Raw genomic sequence first — 22905 nt, forward strand, 5'->3', positions numbered from 1 at the left:
ATTAAACCTTGGTAAAGTATTTCTAGTGTTCTAGGGCATGACAGGACCATTATAACTTAATTTACTATGCAATATTTTAGCAAATACATACCATTTTTATTATGTTCAGGAATTAAAAGTCATTCATAAAAGCGGTTTACATAAAACAGGTTTAATTAAGTAATTTATTCATTTCCCTGTAACATTCTTCATGCGTGATTGGAATTCACAGGCTAAATAAGCACCACCATTTTTAATAGTTTCAATATGTTCTGCTTAATGAAAAAGCAGTTGAGTTTGATAAAGAAGTATAACAAAAGCCTCTGCCACTTAAGAATTACTAAAATGTGAGATTATAAAAGAAGCACACACTTAATGAATGATGCCAGGCAGCTGCAATTCGTATTTGAAAACCATAGTTAATGAAAGATCAAAATATGCAAGTTGTAGGAGCATAGGTTGCTTTAGTTTGTTATAAAAGGCACCTAAGTTTACAAAGTAACAATAACCATAGCTGCTTGGAAAAATGGAGACCACTGGGAAAAGACCTTTCTTTTCAACAGTGTTTTTGTGTAATTAATGAATATGTGCATAAATAATGAACGCGCTGGTGGGAAAATTAGGTGTCGATGATACAAATAAACTGAGATGTTTTGACCTTGTGTTCAAGTGCATCAGTTACGTACTTATGCAATTAAAAATTAATTTGGTTATTAATCCTGTAGTTCTTCTGTCTCATGTAATTTGTTCATTAAGCTGGTAGCTCCCAATCTGATAATCTAAAATATGCATAAAATAATATTTCCTATATTCAGTTTATTATTAATTATAATTTTCATTCATTTTCCTTAGGTTAAGAAGAAAGAAGACAGAAACAAAGTGACAGAGAGAAACAATGATAGGAAAATCAAGGGAAAGGCTGAAGCAGTTCACTTATCTATTAAATGCTTGCCAGATAAGTACGAAGACCAGAGCTCAATGCCCAGATACCATGTGAAATAACAACAACAAAGCAGGTTTACAGACCCAACACTGAGGGATCAGAGACAAGAGCTTGAGAAATGAATTTCCTCAGGGCTTCTGATCACTCAATCTAAGCTCAACTTTTAGTGAGTGACCCTGTGTTTAAAAGCAACAACAAAGAGAGATAAAAAATCTGAAACAACAGCAAGAAAACTGTAGAACATAAAAGGAAGACATGCCACAAGCCCCACACCTACAAATATAGTCACACAAAAAGGACATGGGCCTGTGCTCACACATCAATGCGTATATATACATGTGTGTGTGTATGTGTGTATGTGTGTGTGTGTTTATCATAGAAAAAGGAAATATAAAATTTTTTCTAATGAAACTTAGATATAATGTATAAATCATAGTATTTCAATAAATATTCCAGGAATCTTCATACAATGGAGTACTGTACAGGGACTGAAATTGATCAAATGATTTATTGCAATACTATAAATAGTATTTAAAAGCTCAGTATTGAAAGATAAAATGTCACAACCACCACAGTACATAATTTCCAATTCTACTTGTTCTAGGTTACTACCTATTGCTGTAATAAACAGTATTAACGAAAAGTGACTTGGCAAGGAAAAGACTTATTTCATTTCAGTAAGCTATAGCCCATCCTTCAGAGAAGTCAAAATAGGAAGTCAAAGCAGGAATTTTCTGCAGAAATTTGAGAGAAACATTATTTTCTTACTCTCAGATCCATGCTCAACTACCTTTCTTACATAATCCAGGTCCATATTTCCAAGAATGACGCCACTGCATATGGGTTGGGTCTTCATATATTAATTGGCAATCAAGATAATGATACCAAATAGAGGTGCCTATGCACCAGTCTGATCTAGACAAGCCTTCTACTCAGGTTCCTTTTTCTCCAGTGTGGACTTCTCCAGCTGACAACAAAGGTAAGCCATAACAAGCCCAACCCTTTATAACATGCTAGAAATGGAGCACTGTTAAATGATAACCTTTACTTGTGCCCTAAACTCACATTAACCTCAAAATATAAAGTACAGCACAATATTAAAAGTCTCAAAGGCTTAAAAATTTTCAACACTTTAAAAGTACTAGTTTTTTGCAGCCTTGTCAGGTCACAGTGGAAGACAATGCAACCAGTCCTGATGAGCCCTGATAGGTTAGGGTCAAACAGAAAGGGGAGTAGGACCTCCCCTATCAATGTAGAGGAGAGGAATAGGGGGAGAAAGTGAAAGGAGGGTGGGATTGGAAGGAGAGGAGGGAAGGGACCTCAGCTGGGATACAAATTGAATATATTGTATTAAATGATAATAATAAAAAAGAAAAAATAATAAAATCAACAAGTAAAAAAGGAAGTACCAGTTTTTTTTTTTTTAATATAAAGCTGTAGGTTCTTATAAAGTAAAACGTATAGTACATACACTCTTATTTCAAAGGTAACAACCAGGGAAAGTTATCATCACACTAAAACAAAACCAAATTAAACACTGGAAAACTCATTGTCTAGTGTTGGGACCAACACCTGATCTCCTGGGCTCCAAAGGACTTAGTTATCCCTGCTTCTTCTTCTCTGCCACCCACTGGAAACACAGCTTGTTTAACAGGTTCAGAACATTTCCATTTTACATAGTCTCTTGTCCTGGCAGTAATCCTGTGGTCCTGGCATTTTTATTATCTTGGAATCTCCACTGCAGCTTAGACTAAACCATCAACAAAGACTACCTTTGGCATTCTTAAACAATTCCGAACTCACCAGGCCTCATCTAATCTTCATGATGCCCTCAACCTTGTGTCTCCCTTGCTTCAAACCATTACATGTGAGAGATTCCCAAACTTTGCCTAGTTCGGATGCCAGAATGAGACACAGCCTTGCCCCTGTGAAGCGTAATATCTGTGTGCAGACACCAAGAAAACATTTCCCAGGAGATTTTCTTTCAAGGATGTTGGCCTGTAGCATTCATTTTTTAATTAAATTTTTATTTTTTATGTTAATTACAGTTTATTTAGTTCTTATCCCAGCTGAACACCCTTCCCTCATTCCCTCCCAATCCCACTCTTCCTCCCTCATCTCCTCTCTGCCTCTCTCTAAGTCCACTGATAGGGAAGGTCCTCCCCACCTTCCATCTGACCCTAGCTTATCAGGTCTCAACAGGACTGGCTGCAGTGTCCTCCTCTGTGGCCTAGCAAGGATGCTCCTCTCTCACTGGCTAAGAGGAAGTCAAAGAGCCAGCCACTGTGTTCATGTCAGAGACAGTCCCTGTTCCCCTTACTAGGGTACCCACTTAGGTACTGAGCTGCCATAGGCTATATCTGAGCAGAGGTTCTAGATTATATCCATGTATGGTCCTTGGCTGGAGAAACAGTCTCATATAAGACCCCTGCGCCCAGATATATTTGGTCCTTGTGGAGCTCCTATCCTCTCCACGTCATACTAACTCCCCCTTTTATCATATGATTCCCTGCACTCTAGCCAAGGTTTAGCTATGAGTCTCAGCATCTGCTTTGATACACTGCTAGGTACAGTCTTTCAGAGGCCCTCTATGGTGGGCTCCTGTCCTGTTACTTGTTTTCTCCTACTTCCAATGTCCACTTGTGGTGGCACTCATTTTTTTTAAACTTTATTTTATTTGGGGTTCCTTAAAGTCTCTCTCTCTCTTCCAACTCACCAACCCTAGGTAGGAGAGAGAAAGTTAGTGGGGAGAGTGGGCAGACCCCTTTACTTCTCTTGGTTGTTTATGGTCCATAGGTTCTCTTGGGCATATACCAATTCTTCATCAACAGCAGACGCGTCTCCTCCAAGCTTCTGCGTTGAAACCTTTCTCTTCATCTGTCTCCAGGCTGCCATACCATCTTTCTCTGGTCTCCTCAAACTGCCAATCTCCAAATGCCACCATCACGCACCACGCTTTCTCTTTCTGGGTTCCCATACTTATACTCTTAGAGTTCTAGACCACATGCCTCTTCGTGCCACACTGGGCAGTCTGTGACCACTCCCTGCACAAGAACAGTTATCATCTGTGGGCAAACTAAAAGCCAAACTGAAATCCCACACTTGGGATTTAACAAAAACATATTTATGCAATATAACTTTGTTTTTAACGAAACCAAAACTTCTATTACATTGGCCTCTTGTTAATCATGGCTCATTTTTCAGTTAACAAGCAATTCTCCCAGTAAAGGTAAAGGTTATTCCCCAGAGATTCTTAATCCAAATATAAACATTTGACCCCAGTGGAATTTTGCTTCCATCTGTAAATCCACAAGTCTCCTGTATCCTTATGTTCCTTAGCATTCATATCTTCCAGGATCCCACAGCAACACCTCATTAAATTGTAAGCTTGAAAAGCCATTTCATACTCAAACATTCAAACACTTTGACAATCCTTCCCCAAACCAATGTTTCAAATGCATTAAAAAAACAACGTACTGTTATAGCAGTTTCTATTCTAGTTTGCTTTTTGCCACTTTGATACACAGCATGGCCAAGAGCAACATGAAGAACAAAGGGTTTGTAACCTCTTACAGTTTATAGTTAATCACAGGGGTAATCCAAGGCAAAAACCTGAAGAAAAAAAATTATAGAGTAACACCACTTCCTCACTTGCTCCTGGCTCATATTTGGCTACCTTTATTATTTTTCCTTTTTATGTTTATTTTTGAATTTATTATTTTTTACAGTTTATTCACTTTGGCTGGCTGTGCCCCCCCCCATCTCTTCCCAATCCCTCCCTCCCTTCTTCTTCTTCACCCATGTCCCTTCCCTAGTCCACTCATAGCTGAGGTCCTCCTACCCTTCCATCTGACCCTAGCCTATCAGGTCTTATCAGGACTAGCTGCATTGTCTTCCTCTGTGGCCTGGTAAGGCTGCTCCTTTCTCGGTGGGATGGTGATCAAAGAGCCAGCCACTGAGTTCATGTCAGAGGCAGTCCCTGTTCCTCTTACCAGGGAACCCACTTGGAGACTGATTCTATAGGTTACATCTGAGCAGGGTGTTAGGTCCTTTCCATGCATTGTCCTTGTTTGGAGTATCAGTCTCTGCTGGGCTCCCAGGGCTCATTAATTTTCTGCTCTGTTAGCCTCCTTTTAGAGCTCCGGTCTCCTTCAGGTCTTTCTGTCTCCCTCTTCTTCCATAAGGTTTTCTCACTCTGTCCAAAGTTTGGCTATGAGTCTCAGTATCACATTCCATACCCTGACGGGTAGAGTCTTTCAGAGGCCCTTTGTGATAGGGTCCTGTCCTGTTCTCTGTATTCTCCTGCTTCTGTGGTAGCATTTGTCCTTCTGAATGGGTTTTGGAAATCTTAGCTAGGGTCTTCTCTGCTATTTAGTTTTTTAGGACTATGGGTTTTAGTATTTTTGTCCTATATTATATGTCTGATAACGACTTAGGGGTATGTACCATGTGTGTCTTTCTGCTTCTGGGTTACCTCACTTAAGATGATCTTTTCTAGTTCCCACCGTTTGCTGACAAATTTCATGATTTCCTTGTGTTTAATAGTTGAGTTGGTTACGTTTCTTATACAATTTGGATACACTTGCCTAGTGATGATACTGTTCCAGTTACTGGGTCCATCAATGCACAAACAATAAAACAGTCTCACAGATATGCCTACAAACTAATTCTGATGCAGACAATTCTTTAATTGAGATTCTTTCAGCTCAGATGAGTTAACACGTTAATCAAGATAAGTCATCACATAATATTCATGGAAGTCTGCAAGTAAAGGTTTTACACAGTTTAAACAGAAAAAAAAAATGCCGGTAGGGTTTTAATGAGCAGGGAAAAGGCTATTAAGAAAGAGCTGTGTTAAAGCAAAACTGTATCTGTGTTAATGAACATATGATGTTCACAGTTACAATTTTCATAAGCCTGTGTGTTTGCCTGAACCTATAGTCATTATATTTCAGATTTACTATTGCCGGACACTGCTGGTTAAACTTATTTTAACAAAAGTGGATTCAGAATCACAATTAAGAAGTTAGTGCTCTTTCTCTGCGAACATCTGAAGCTCCAAATCCCACGGTAGTGCCACATAACAAGTACCCCCTCCTCAGAGAGGTATCCCTGGTTGTTTTAACGTTTTTACTCAGCCCACCATTTCTTCTTCCGAATCTCCCTCTTCTTCAAAAAATATGAAATAATTTCTCCCACCTACAAAAACATCCTCTCCTGACACGTCAACTCATAATATTTGTTTTTATTCATATTTCATGTCTTAAAGCAATTTGCTAAAAAATCTCATACTTCTGAAGGGTTGAAAGAAGAAACACTACAATGTCTTTTGAGAAGAGAGCATATTTTAACTGCCATTTATTCTTGGCTGTCCCACACTTTTCCTATGTAATAATATAATATCCTTTATTGTGTTTTATTACTTCTACATTGAAAGTACTCAGTTTTCACACCTACCTCAAGAGCTGATATAAAACAACCATCTTAATTCTTATTTCTTCCAAGGGCATCCAAATTTGTTTCCCAGATTTCTCCTTTCTTCATTATTTTCACAGTGCAGTAGTGGTCAAGGCAGTCTATAGTCTACTAGCAAACACAACTAAAATCTGTTCCAAATTTTCACAATAGCCTACTGGGTTGCCTTGCCTAGCCTTGAAATGAGGGTTTGTTCCCAGACTTCTTGTGTCTTTTTATGCTGAGATCCATTGATATCTCTGGGAGACCTGATCTTTTCTGAAGAGAAATAGAGGGCCAGTAGATCTGGGGGAAAAGGGGAGTGAGGAGGACTGAGAGGAGTGGAGGGAGGGGAGACTATGATTGGGAGGTATTGTGTGAGAGAAGAATAAGTAAGTAGAAAAATAACAGAAATGATGAAAATACCCCTCATTCCGGTATCTTCCCAGTAGTTTTTTGTTCACTTTTTTTTTTTTTTGGTGTGTGGGGGGGCTAGCCCTTTAAAATTTTTTAATTTATTTTTTATTTATTACAATTTATTTACTTTGTATCCCAGCTGTAGCCTCTTCCTCATCTCCTCCCAATCCTGCCCTCCCTGCCTCTTCTCTTATGCCCCTCCCTTAGTCCACTGATAAAGAGGTCCTTCTCCCCTTCCATCTGACCCTAACCTAACATGTCTCATTAGGACTGGCTGCATTGTCTTTCACTTGTATAGCTGTGAAATATTGAGTGCTTCTTGTCTTTTCCACGTTTTTTTCCCCGTGTTTCTAACTAGTGAATTTGTCCCTTGCAACTAGTTCTCATTTGCAAACCCTTCATTAGTCTCCATCAACTTTCTTCATAGAATCAATCATCTGTCAGCATGTATACATTATATTTTGTTATCTGACACCTCCTACTGGAAAAGAAGGTGCATGTAGACAAGCAGTGTGGTTATAGTTTCTTACATCTATAAGAGTTCATTATATATACTCTATATTCAATAAACACTGACTCTGTCAATAAGCCAGTTTTCAAAAATTGCTGGTGTTTTTCAATACATATAAGCGAGTGTGTAATTTTCTGCTTATGATTTAAATTTATTGTTTATCTTCGAATTTCAATAGCATCTAAAAAAAAGTAAAAAAAAATGTATACACACGATTTAACATCTATAGTGGGAGCTATAATTGCTGAAAATAATTCAGAAACATTACTATCAAACAACGTTCACAATAATCTGACAAATGTTATATATTTTTCTTCCTATAAATTTTGAATATATTTATAATAATATATTATACATATTCTTTACTTTCATATTAATTTTTTCTATTTAATTGTTTCTCAGTAAAATAAAGTATTTATTAATTGCAAACTGAATGCGATTTTAAGAAATATTAGTCCCCATCAGGAAAAATGTGACAAAGAAGTTGAAATATTTATGATCACTTTTACAGCCAGTCATTTCAGAAGCATAAATAGAGCAGGTAGCTTTGCTGAAGGCTACAAAATATTATATCTGTGAGACTGAGAGGTAAACATTGGAAATTTCCTGTGTGCCCTGAAGAGAATACAAAAATAATAAAACAAAATCAAGAGCAGTATGATATTGTCTCCTGAGTCAATCATTGTTTGGCTTTCTATCTTAATGTTATATTTTCACAATATGGTGAATCATGTATGCTGGATAACTATGTTCATTTGAGGAAAATGGATATCACAGGTCTGCTTTTAGATAGGCTTCTTTCTGCCAGTCAGATTTCCCCCTTATATGCTGTTAAGCTACACAAGATAAACTGCTTATAATGGTCAGAATCAGGTTTATTTGATGAACTACATGTCAATAAATCAGGAACTCAGAAAAAGCTTAAATACTAGAGAGACAATTCAAATTCTTGGCCTAAAGGCATGAAGATACTTGTAACCCTTTTACTCAAAGTGTGCTAGAAAGAATCAGAAATAATAAACAAATAAATCATGATGAAAGTCTGACTTATTTAAATATTTTGAAATCAGCTCTGTTAACATATCTGGCCACTTATATATATTTAAAGCAACCAGTTGACATTATGATATTATTTCTAAATATGTATGTACATGTTTATTAATTTAGAATTGTAATTATGTGCACACTGAATTTTCACAATATCCATTACCTATCCACCATTTCAAACATCACAAGAGCCCCTACAATGGCTCCTTCAGAAATTTCTGTCATATTTTATTTTAAGCCATTGAGTGAAATTACTGCTGCTTGTAGGTGTAGAGCTGTCTACTGTATCATGATTGACTTAACAGAGGTCATTCCCTTAAAGAAAACTGGCTCTTTCTTTCCTAGTACCCTTTAGCTGCCAATACTTCCTCCGCTAAGGACTGGCCTACACAAGCCCCTCTCCTCTCCATAATGAACTCTCTATGGCCTTGATCTTCTGCAGACAGCTACAACCATTGTGAGTTCTTGTTTACAACAGTTTATATTTTAAAGTAACCCTTGACAACCTCTGGCTTTTATAAACCTTCTCCCAAATACACATGAAGCATTCTAGAAGAGTATATGAAACAATACTAAGAAATATTTCAATATTTTTTAATCCTTTTGTGTGTGCTTATTTCAGCTAGGCAAATAATCTATATTTTTTCTGAAGTGATTTTATTGACCAACACGAATGTATGAATGATATTTCATTAGCAAAATAAGTCTATCACTACCTTCTGATAAGGAAGATATAATTTAAGCTGATTTAGTGTACTTCTCTTTAAGATATTTCTGTCATGTAGCAATTTACTTTTCTGAGGTACATTATTGAAATCTAGAATTATCACTTGTATCCTGGGAAGGACCAAGAGCAAATGAAGACATTTCTTAAATAGTTGATTTATGTATTTAATCAATCCTGTTACTAGTTGTACTATATTTTTTTCTTACAAATCAATACCCTTCACTCAAGGAAATGGTATAAAGAATATGGTATAGTCAATCCCAATCTGTGAACTTTTTATAGTGCTTGTATTAATGTTTCAGGTTTCATAGAGATGCCGGTAAACAAATTCAATTGATCATATAATCTTGTCAAGATAATTGATAAGTTACTGTTACAGTGAAGTGATAAAAATAGTCTGATGTAATTAAGAATTTTTTTTTTGGAGCAGCAAGAAAAATTACTAATACAATTTGTATATTTTTACCTGTGGGAAATTTTACACATGCATCATGTTTTTATTTTCTCAATAAATTTCAATAATTTTTGCTGACTTTTACTATTTTAACCTCAAATGTTACTCTTGTAGCGTCTTTCTAAATCTTTATAGTCCTCACTTATCACTTAACAAAATTTTAATATGCAAAGTGTCATATGGTATTTCCAAAAAAATGCAATAAAATACAGAGGCTGTTATTTCATCATAAAATATGATGCTTCATGGAATGCCCAGTGTCCTTGTAATTTTGGAATATATTACAGTGGAAACATAATATGGCCCTATAATATGGTTCCAGGTAAAATAATATGCTTTCATTAGCTCTATTTTTTCTAGAAACTAGTAAACAATACAATTAATAAGTTCTTATTACATACACAGGATAATATTTTCAGTAAAATTATTTCTAGAGGAAGAGGGGTACCATTGAGACTCAGACATGTTTTCATTATGCCTTAGTCATCATCAATAGATTACTGTAGAGAAATAGGCAGTATATATTTTTCCACTATTATGTCTAAACATCATAGTTTAAGTGCTTTCCATTTGTCTTATATAAATAGCATTTACTTTCAGACTAATTAATGTAAGTGTTCTACCAACTGACTGACAAATATACCGATTCCCTTAATGCACTTCAAAGAAATGATGGTAGCTCTAACAGTTAGCTAAGTCATTGAGATGTAGATATAAGACAACTCTCCAGTGATTTCACAACCTCACTATACCTTTAGCTGCTGCTTTGAATTATTTCCGATTTTGGAGCTGGATCTTACTGTTCTAAAGAAGAACCATGTGTTTAACTATCATTGTTGTGTGGTGACCTGAGTAAAAAGCTATGGGTGATTTGGAATGGTGGAAACAATACTTTTTCCATAGTGTCACAGGACATAGACACATTACAAATTACATGACTCCAAGTGTGAGAATCTGAGCATTGGCTTAATAGATCTTTATTTCATCAGATATTAATTTAGATGGATATATATTTCTATGTAACAACTACTTAGCTATCAGCTATTTATCATCTGTCTATCATCCATCTGTCTTTTGGGAGTTGATTTAATATGTTTCTACATTAATTATCTTTTCTTAAGTATTAATAAGTATCTTTGCCATATTCTATTTATCAGATTACCTACATATTGCTCTAACTCCATTGCCCATGTTGTTTACACTGCTTTACAAATTTAATTCAGTTCTGTGTTTATATATTCACGTGTTTAACCCATGTGTGGCATTTTAAATGAAAAGTTCCCATACTGGCTCAGATGTTTGCATGTGTGCTCTCGAGTTATAGCTGCTGTTAGAGTAAGTTTATGAGGCCTTCTTAGTGGAAAAACATCATCGAGGGTGACTTTGATGCTTTAAAATCCTTTGTCTCTCCCAGCTCACTCACTTTGGTACGTGCTTGTGGTTTAAGATATGTCTTCACAGTTTGTTATTCCAGCCATTATATCTGCTAGATGACATAGCTCTCCTCTGTTATGGTGAAAGACCAACTCTTCTGTAACCGTGAAATCAACTAAACCCTGTCTTTTATAAGTTGCCTTGTTCATGGTGATTTATTACAACAATAAAAAAGGAAACTAACATAATGCTATTCTAGGTTCTTATTATTCCATGACTAATAGGTTTCTTTGCTCTCTACATGACTGTTTATTGCCAGTTCTTGCATACTTGAAGACTCGCTATTAAGATTCCTAATAATCCCAGTATGTCTTTCCAATTGCATTGCTTATCACAAAAGCTCTTTCCCCATGCCCGATATGTACTTTTATTACAAAGTAAATGTCTATGTCTTGGCATAGAAGGATAAGGATATAAAAACAATTCTGAAAAAAAAATGCCATGGTATTACCATAAAAAGTTCAAATAAGACTACAGAGATATATTAATAAAAGTAGAATTGTACTGGGAGAAAAACAGCTACATACGTGAATAGAATACAACATATAGCCCAGAAATATGTTCATGACACTCTGACTACTTTTTTGATAATGTTGGCAAAATGTTCATTGAAGAAAAACATCAACAAAGATGATGAGAAAATGATATATAAAAATGTAAACAATGACACTAGACCCTGCATTTCACAGTGCACAAAACTAATTTCTAAAGCTATCAAGGGTGTTAATGTAAGAACAGGTCTTTTGAGACTATTTGAGAAGCTAACAATAACAGTAGTTGACATTAAGGGATATGCAAAGTCTTTATGAACACAAATTCAAAAGTGCAGTAAATAAGGCCGGTAATCGACAGATGAAGTTTCATGAAATGATAAAGTTTTGTAGAACAAAGAAAATGGTCAAAGGTAGCTTTCCCTACCTTCTACTCTATTAGATTTAGTGTATCTGGTTTTTTATTAGGTCTTTGATCCACTTAAACTTGAGGTTTGTACAGGATGATAAATATTGATTTATTTTCATTCTTCTATATGTAGACATCCAGTTAAACCAGCACAGCACAATTTTTTGAAAATGCTTTCTCTTTTCCACTGTTTTTTTTTTTTTTGGCTTCTTTGTCAAAAATTAAGTGTCTGTAGGTGTGTGGGTTTATTTCTGGGTCTTTTATTTGATTCTGTTGATTAACCTGTCACTTTTTATACCAATACCATGTGGTTTTTATTACTGTGTAGTACTGGTTGAAATCAGGGATAGTGATACCTTGAGAACAGGAGACAATCCCTGAACAGATCACCAACAGTTCAGGTACTAAGATCAAAAGTTAATAAATGGGACCTCATGAAACTAAAAAGATTCTGTAAGGCAAAGGATGTCATTAATAGGACAAAATGAGAGCTTGCAGAATGGGAAAAGATCTTGGCCAACTCTACATCTGACAGAAGGCTAATATCTAAAATATATTAAGAACTCATGAAATTAAACATCAACAAATCAGTTAACCCAATTAAAAATGGGTTAAAGAGCTAAACACAGAATTCTCAACTGAGAAATCTCTAATGGCTGGGAAGCACTTTAATTGTTCAATATCCTTAGTCATCAGAGAAATGCCAATCAAAACAACTCTGAAATTTCATTTTACACCTGTTTGAATGGCTGTGATCAAAAACTCAAGTGCTAGAATATTCTGACTAGGATGTAGAACAAGGGCAACACTCCTTCGTTGCAGGTGGGAGTGCAAACTAGTCCAACCAATTTGGAAATAAATCTGGCACTTTCTCAGAAAATAGGGAATAGTTTTCTTCAAGACCCATCTATATCTCTCCTGGGAATATACCCAAAAGATGCTCCACCATACCACAAGGACACTTGCTCAACTATGTTCATAGCAGATTTATTCATAATATCCAGAATCTGGAAGCAATCTTGATGTCCCTCAACAGAAGAATGTATAGAGAAAATGTGGTACATTTACACAATGAAGTACTCCTCAGCTATTAAAAAACAAAGGCATCATGCAATATGCAGGCAAATAAATGAAACTATAAAAGATCATCTTGAATGAGATAATTCAGACCTAGAAAGGCATCATGGTACTCACTTATAAGTGGCTACTAGCCATAAAGTACAGGATAACCATGCTACAGTCCACAGACCCAAAGCAGCTAAGTAACAAGGAGAACCCAAGGAGGATGCTTGAGTCTCACTCAGAAGAAATAAAATAGACACCTGAAGTAGATCGGGGGAGTAGAGGTATGGAACTGGGTGGAAAGGGGGTGGGTAAAGGAGGGAAATGAGTGATCAGGTTCTGACTGAGTTGTAGGGAAGACTGGAAAACAGAACTGAAATCGATGGGGGTGCATCTCTGCAAGAGAGAAGGCTCCCAGGATTCTATGAGTGGGAGATATGGAGCCAGAAGTCATCAACTCCTGCAGCCAGGTGAGATTTCGAGGGATAGGAGGAAGACACCAGCCCATCCATTAAATAATTGACCCAACATTTGTCCTACCTACAAGACGTGTAGGGATAAAGATATATCCCTATGGGGCAGAGATTTAGGGAATGACCAAGTAATGACTGGCCCAACTTGACACCCAACCCATAGTGAGATCCAACTGATATTATTAATAATACTCTGCTCTGGTTACAGAAAGAAGCCTAGCAAAACTGTATTCTCAGAGGCTTTATCCAGTTGCTAATGGAAACAGATGCAGAGACTTACAGCCAAACAACAGGAAGAGCTCCGGAGTCTTATTAAAGAGTGGAAGGAAAGATTGAGGGGACTGGGAAGGTCAAATACACCACTAGAAGACTTACACCTAACCTAGGTTTGAAGGGCTCATAGAGACTGAGCCACCAACCAAAGAGCATGCGTGGCCTGGACATAGGACCCCTACACGTATGTAGAAGATGTGCACTTTGTCATCGTGTGGGTGTCCTAACAGTTGGAGTAGGGGCTATCTCTGACTTTGTTGCCTGCCTTTGGATGCCTTTTCTCTAAAGGGGCTGCCATGTCTCTTCTAAGTGGGAGAGGATGAGCTTAGTCCTGCTGTGACTTGAAATGCCAGAGTTGGTTGGTACTTCTTGGGGGCCTCTCTGTGAGAGCAAGTAGAGAGGGATGGAAAAGAAGGGCCATGAGGGACTGACTGGGAAGAGAGGGGGAAGGGGACTGTGATCATGCTGTAAAGTGATTAAATAAAGTACTAGGGAAAAGAAAATGGTCAAATAAAATGAAAAAGCAGCCAACAGGATGGGGAGAAAATCTTGGCTCAATCTGCATATTGTAGAGGATTAGAGTCCAAAATGAACAAAGAAGTAAAGAAACTAAACAACATGCAAACAAACCACTTAATTAAAAAATTGGCTGTGGAACTGGGTAGAAATTTATAAAACGAGAGATGCAAATGATTATTAAGCACTTACAAAAGAATTTAAATGCAATTGTGTTCTTAAATAATTTTCACCCTTTAGCTCTCCTGGAACATTTTCAGGTTTACTAGAAGTTGGCAGACAATATTTTAAATAATGCTAAATTTGAAAATGAAACTTGAAATTTTATACAATCAGTCAGTGTGAAAAATAAAATGAATTCCAAAAAAAAAAAAAACAAAAACAAAACAAACAAACAATAGGTTGAATGATAGAAATCTAAGACTGTTCTGGGACAACATGAGAAAAATAACCCAGAAAAAGAAAACACAATGAGGAGTAAGAGAAAGAAAAGATCTGTGTTGACAGCTGGACTTAGTTAAATGATGGCCATTAGTGATCTTAAAAAAGATGTCTCAGGACAGCTTGCTCATATTATGATACATTTAACAATAACTTGGGGAAAACTTTAGACCAAGCACAAAGTGTTGGAAGCTTATTGATAAGATTCTTCCACTCTTTAAGAAGACTCCGGAGCTCTTCCTGTTGTTTGGCTGTAAGTCTCTGCATCTATTTCCATTAGCAACTGGATAAAGCCTCTGAGAAAACAGTTTTGCTAGGCTTCTTTCTGTAACGAGAGCAGAGTATTATTAATAATGTCAGTTGGATCTCACTATGGGTTGGGTGTCAAAAAAAAGAAGGTACAGTGATAGGAGATGCTTTATATATGATCAAAGAAGTTAAATTTGTTCTTCTTGTGTGTGGTGGTGATGGTGATTGTTTGAGAGTGGAAAAGTAACAACATGACCTATCATGTGATAAGAAAACAAAGTCTGTCATTGTGAAGAGGTAATGTAAGCCAACAATCATTCTAATATATCAATCCATTGTGCAATTTAAACCAACTGCAATGCACGTAATCATAAGACATTGATTATAAAGTGGCCGACACAAATGGGGCATATATATTTTTTAAAATGGTGGAATTCCAGAATATTGAAGGAAGTAAAATATTGTGTAAGAAAAGAAAAATCTCTTTTTCACTATAGAGAGATTCTCACGAATGAATCTGCAATCAAACAAAACTATCCATTCTATAATAATGTAATATTAAGATTCTCTTTAATAGAATTACCAACATCCTGGAAAAAAATTAAGAAACTATAGAGCTATGTGATTTTTTGCAGCTGTTTATTTAATAGGATAATCCCCTATTCAGCAGAAATTTTATTTGTGTTTTCATTTGAGCAGTCAAAAGGCATGATTAAAAGCAATATTCCAGGTGGAATTATGTGAGAATCACTCAGGTCACACCTTATAACCCATGAACAAGGTTAGTTCAGCTGTCAGAAGATAAAATAGTTCTGTTTTTTATTAAATTTTTATTTTTATATTAATTACAGTTTATTTACATTGTATCCCAGCTGTAGCCCCTTCCCTCATTCTCTCCCAATTCTACCCTCCCTCCTTCATCACCTCCCATACCCCTCTCCAAGTCCACTGATAGGGGAATGTCCTATTATTTTTATAACACTACAAGAATACTTTTTTTATCCTGTTAAATTCAGCCAACATCCAATAGAAATTCAAAAACCAACTAGCCAGTAGGAATTTAACATCATTTTGTTTTAGATCTTGTGATCAGCTGACTGTCTAGCTCTTTTTAGCATTTGTTGGTTAGTTTATTTGATATTTTGAGACAGGCTTTCTTTGTATGTAGTTTTGTCTTTCCTGGAACTCACTCTGTAGACCAGGATGGCCTCAAACTTACAGAGATCTGCCTGCCTCTGCCTCCCAAGTACTGAAATCAAGGCTTGTGCCACCACTGCCTGGCTTTATTTTGTCCTAATTTTTACCTTAAATCAGATATATCTTGCTGTAAATTTGGGAGAGAGAAACAAATGCACATATAAAATTAACAAATTTTGATTCACTCAAACTGAAACATTCATTATCAAGAAATCTCATACTATGGAGTATTGACTGAAAATTAACAGTGGTTTCATGCAAACATTGGAGAATAGAGAAAAAGGAAATAGTATTCTTACAAACGCATAAGCTGAAATGATAGAACCAGGGGCACAGTTCAATCTACCAAATATCATTACTATTTATTAAATTTAAACACATACATCCAAAAATTACTTAAAATGTTACAATGGTATTTATTGTCCTTGCCTTTAATTATATTTTGCATAGCTCCCATTCTTACATTTATTATTATTAATTAATGGCTCTGACTTGTTTTTCAATTAGTTGTTTTCTCGATAGAGGACTTACAGATTCAAGAGTAAAGCCTTTTTTAATTTAGTATCTTCAGACACGTTCCAACAGTAACTTTTTCAAATAAAATATATAGTAAGATTAAATGTGTTGATTTTTGCAACAATAATTATAAATTATGTTTAAATGTAACAAAGAGCCCTAAATCTTATCTTATAAAAGAGTGTGTCAAACACAATACATTTTTATTCTGACTGATCACAGATTTATTTATCGATTGATTGTTCACAAATACAAAAATAGAAGTAAATTTTCTCACATAAAAATAGCTTGTTATACAAGTTACTGGCATAACTTCACATAATGCTTTATAAACTTATACCCTCTTTGGAAAAACCTAAAGCAAAATTGTGCCTTATTGCTGTCCTTCACTTACAATTCTAGGTTACAATGTGCCTGAGGCATGAAGGAGTTCTAATGGACAACAGGGTTTTCACTGCCCTATGATTCAGCATGTGTTCCTGGCTGTTTCTTTGTTGTCTGAAAGAGAAAATTGGATGGATCTGTTATGGATCTATGCTGATGCTCAAGAGAGATTCTCACTAAGGTGAGGAAACACAGGACTCAAAGTAGACACATTAAAGTGACTCTTGTGTTGGAACAACTGTTTTATGTGTTTGTAGAGAACTATATTTTCAGTTAATAATCTCATTTTACCTTGAATTTTTCACATTATTGAACTAAACAAAATGAGCCTTTTAGGAACAAAACTGTGTTAGACTTTGACTATTCCTTTTATGTAAATCAAACTCACTCTTGTAAATTGGGAATTCATTAGGTAAGTCGGTACTGCATTTGCTTGTGTTTATATGAAGGAGAAGAAAATTTTAGAACTGAAAGTCTATAAATTATTGATGTCCATTTGTTTACAATTGAGAGATTTTTTTTTTAAATGAAGCGTCGAAGCACTGTAAATTAATGTGATTTTCTTTCTTCCACATATTAAATGCCTAGTTTTTAGAGTTTGCTTTCTGGCAACTGAAAAATTTCCCTGAGGTTTAAACTCAAATAATGCAAACAGAAGAGCACACAATGATTGAAAGTGTGTTAAATATCTGTTCATGTTTCCAGGAGTAAATGTTCCCCCTTGAAACTACTTCTGCTACTTTAACATATCCTACCAAAGAAAACAAGAAACAAAAACACATCTATTTGTAATTTTTAAAAAGAGGTATCATAAGTAAATTGCCTTTGCCCTGATTTGTCCCAGTGTCTCCGCATAGTTCGTGTGCTAGCTTTTTAACCCATTAGCTCAGTTCTGTGCTCATCTCCTTTATATACACGTGATGAATGGAGCCTAATGTGTACTCAGAAACTGACTACAAAGATATCTGAGCCTTTAGCATTTCTTATATTTTTCCTATGTATGGATATAAAGTAGAAGCCCATGTAAATGAATCCTGAGCATCAGTATATATTAAATCCCATCAGTTTGACTTCCGGTTCCTGTGAAAAACACCATGACCAAAGGCATCTTATGGGAAAACAGTTTATTTGACTTACACATCCAGGTCACTGTCTATCAGCAAAGTAAATTAGGGCAGGGACATGAGCAGGAACTAAAGCAGAAACCTGAGAGAAATGTTCTTTCCAGGCTTGATTGTCCACTCTCTTACACTCAGCTAAGATTTTATATAGCCCATACCAACCTGATTAGGGATAGTGTGCCCACACTGGGCCAAGCCCTCTCACATTTATCATTAGTTGAGATAGCCAATTCATTAACTGTGAATCTCTCAGTAATACCTGATGACGTAATAATGCTATTTTTACATGAATGTTATTGTCCTTGCTCTTTTCGTAATACACAGGTTTAGGGGAGACTTCCCTTCTACATGTTGGTTACTTCAAGTTGAGTGAACTTAAATAGACACTGTTGGAGTTCTATAATCAATGTCTAGTGTTTCAATAAACAAGATAAGTTTTATTGGTTAAAAAAATTAATATTATTATACTAAATGGTTATTGTCTTCATCACAAAGACAAACTTTGGACTCAATAATTTACTAGAAACAGTAACCAGATTCAGAAAACCAATTAAATCTACGGGTGTGATTGCTACAGCAATGAAATGTATAAGGTGTATAGACAGCACAGGAAAAGCTGCCTGCATGGGGACCAGAGGAAAGATCTAGCTGAAGTGGGTGGCAGAGTGGGCAGCTGATTAGTTACTTTGGCTACATTTGTCACTAAATCATTTCCCTTCATCATATAAGCTAAACTTCACATATTTCCATGGTTGGAAATTGCACTGATAATGTACTTGATTGTCCAGCAACAATGTGTGAAAATGCATGAGGAGAGTTGCCAGCCTTGGCTCCATCACTGATCAGTACCCCACTGAGAGTCAGCAGACTCCCATGTACCTTACCTCAGCGTATGGTCTAGACATTGCTCCTTTTTTCATGCAGAGCAAAGGCCCTCCCACCCCCAATCACAGTTTCAATAATTTTACAACTCAAAGACCCACAAAAAAAAAAAAGAAGAAAAACAACAACAATAAAGAAAAAAACATGCTTATCAAGCAGACTACTGAGAGCTCAAATACTGATTTTTTCTGGATCCAACAAAAGGACCAAACTGTGAATTGGCTTTTCCTTGGATTCTGTAGAGTTTGAGAAATACAAGCTTTCTCATGTTTATCAGCCTGGAATGGTGGTGTGTTCTGCTATAATTGCTGGCTTTTATTTATTTATTTTTAATTATTTTTTATTTTTATGTTAATTACAGTTTATTTACTTTGTATCCCAGCTGTAGCCCCCTCCCTCACTCCCTCACAATCCTATCCTCCCTCCCTCATCTCCTCCCTGCCTGTATCTAAGTTCACTGATAGAGGAGGTCCTCCTCCCTTCTGTCTGACCCTTATCAGGTCTCACCAGGACTGGCTGCAATGTCCTTCTCTGTGGCCTAGCTAGGTTGTTCCTCTTATGGGGGGTGGGGAGGTCAAAGAGCTAGCCATTGAGTTCATGTCAGAGACAGTCTCTGTTCCCTTTACTAGGGGGCCCAATTGGATACTGAGCTACCATGGGCTACATCTGTGCGGGAGTTCTAGGTTATATCCTTGCCTGGTCCTTTGTTGGAGAATCAGTCACAGACAAGACCCCTGTGCTCAGATATATTTGGTCCTGTGGAGCCCTTATCCTCTCCAGGTCTTACTTGATTTTTGACAAAGAAGCCAAAACCATTCAATGTAAAAAAAGACAGCATCTTCAACAAATGGTGCTGGTCCAACTGGATGTCTACATGCAGAAAAATGAAAATAGATCCATATTTATCGCCTTGCACAAAACTAAGTGGATCAAAGACCTCAACATAAAACCAGGTACTCTAAATCTGTTAGAAGAAAAAGTATGTAAGAAATTGGAATTCATTGGCACAGGGCACAGGAGACAACTTCCTGAACAGAACACCAACAGCACAGGTTCTAAGAGCAACAATCAATAAATAGGACCTCATGAAACTGAAAAGCTTCTGTAAAGCAAAAGACATTGTCGTCAGAACGAAACGAAACGACAGTCTACAGACTGGGATCTTCACCAACCCTATATCTGACAAAGTGCTATAATCCAGAATATATGAAGAACTAAAGAAGTTAAAAAGCAACAAATCAAGCAATCCAATTAAAAATGGGGCAGGGGGCTTTTACTTCTAATAAGCTTGTTGATCTGGTTCTACACAAACAAATGAAAGTCTCATAAAGCTATATACGTCATCTGTACTTTGAGAGAAAAGCCCTGAGTTAGTATGGATTGTAGTAATCTAATTTCGTTATTCTACATACATTCTCAAATGCCTACATTTTGCTAAAAGATAGTTTAATCTTTATTGTAAGAATGTTCTTTTAGTTTATACTTTCTACCTTGGCTCAGCCTCACTACACAGCTGTAATATTATAGCAGGTTTGCAAGACACTGCAATTCTGTCGACTGTCTGTGCTGATACTTCCCCATTAAGCAAGAAAAAAAAGTGTCTATATTAAACCAACTGTGGAAAACTGTGACTGATTTATACATATAAAGATAGCCTCAATTTCAAACATGTGATCATGAATTCAGTTAAGAAGAGCTGCTAACAATTATGTTACAAATAAAAGACTTTTTTCTTTTTCTTAATAGAAATCAGCTTTTTAGCATAAGAAAGCTCATTCTTGAGAAATGGATTCCCCAATTCAAAGGAGAACATGAAAATGCATGCAATAAAAATTGATGAATAAGGAGTCCAAAAGTTTGATAGAGAACAATGAAGGGGAATATAATATCTTTCGAAGGAGAGAGAAGGGAGAAGTGTGATAATTTTATTATAATCTCAAAATAATAAAAATTAATCATTGGAGATTAATAGTTGAGGGTGACTTAAATCAAATTATGTGAAAATTTGTGCCAATGAAACAAACTAGAAAAATAGGCAACACATGAATCACATTATTTAGGAGGAAAATGCTAGTGAAGATATTGGCAGAGAAGACAGGTGAATTCAGATGCACTCATAACTGGATCCAAGTTCTGACTTCTGCAGCTTCTAGGGAGAACAAGTTTCTGCGGAGACAATTATAAGAAACTATTATGAGTTAGGCTAAATGTGATGTGTATGGTCTGTGCATATCTATACATATATTCTATAATATGAAAATCTATTGAGGTTGATATTTTATACATAGAAATGCCAAAAATGTCATGCAAGAAAAAACCTTAATGGCCCTCAGGAATAGGTATTCATTTCCTATTGTTTCTGAGACAAATTCAAAAAATTATAGTGGTGATTAATTATAGTACTTGTTCTGCTATGTACAGCTATATTTTTGTCCTTGTTGATTTTCATTTTGATCCTAGTCTACTGTTCTGCACCACTCTTATACATTCTTCCATGGCAAATTTATCATTGTACCAGTTATAACAGATTATAGTGTGTGCACCTCTTTACCTTTACGAGACATTTAAAGTGCTTGTACCCCATAGGAACTCCATTGGGAAGGCGTCTTAATCACTACTTTATTATTTGACATCTACCTGTGCCTTTTAGTCATTCAAGAAGAAAACATTTTCAAGGAGGAATGCATCTAAATTCCAAGAAACTTCTTTAACTTCATGCGCTTTATGACTTCTGACAATTTGTCAACTCTTTTTGTGCTGAAGGCACACAGGGCTAATATTTGTCATGACATGTACAGAAGAAAAGCACTTAGTGCTGCATTTTCCTTATGATTTTAATATCATTTTTCAAGGGAGATAAATTTGCAAGTTAAAAGTCTAGGAGCTTAATCTCAATCCTTTAAAAAGGCATATTAATTTTCTAAGATGGTTGCATTTAATTAATTATGTCTAATGGGGTTAAAGAGGAAGAAATATCTTTACATACATATGCATGTTCAAATATCCTGAGAATAGGAAGAATCTATATTGCAAAATGTTTCCCTAGATAGTAGTAATCTAAAAAGTTTAAAATTTCTGTTTAGATCTGATTAAGCCTGATTTAGACATTTAGGTAAGCACATTCAAATACACCATTCTAATATGTGCAAATGTGATCATTACTAGCATGTTTCTAAGCTTGTTACATTAACGTATCACTGAGTCAGCAATTACATTAGTAATAGAAGTACAGGCCATGTGATTTTGATCAGTGAATATACTTCCTGATATTGGTAAAATTTTGAAAGATAACATGGAGGAAAAGATAGAAAGTTATAGCATTATATATATATATATATATATATATATATATATATATTAACAGTTTTTTAATTTTTTTCAAATTGTTTTCAAAAACTAAACCACAATCTGTTCTCCAATCTAAAAATGTATTAAATATATGCCATCTCTAAGAAACCTGGCCAGAGCACCCACTACCAGTGCTTATGGAGTAAAATCACTTGGAATAATCAGGAAAGGCTAATACATATGAGACAAATAATCTACTACTATGTAACAGTGAATTGTATAATTATGTCATCTTGAAGAAACACAACAATAAAGAATTGCAGTACATTGACCGAATCTACAGAAGTTAAACATGTTGTAGAATGTCAGTCCAGAGGAGCAGCTTATTAAAATCAAAATATAAGAAAACTGAAAAAGAATATGACTATATATAATAGCGTATGTACATTTTAAACATTTGATCTGAACACACTTTTAAATTACAATGTCATATAATAAATTTATAGAGGTTAAACATAGCATAAAATAATTTAATATTTAAATTTAAGTACATCAAATACGCTCTCATTTGCAGCAAAACAGAATGAAAATATAAGTTAAGTGTAGGGAGGACTTTGACCCCCCGTTCAGAGGAGGC

The sequence above is a fragment of the Psammomys obesus genome, unplaced genomic scaffold (genome assembly GCF_907164565.1).
Source record: "Psammomys obesus unplaced genomic scaffold, mPsaObe1.curated_primary_1811, whole genome shotgun sequence".
Lineage (NCBI taxonomy): Eukaryota > Metazoa > Chordata > Mammalia > Rodentia > Muridae > Psammomys > Psammomys obesus.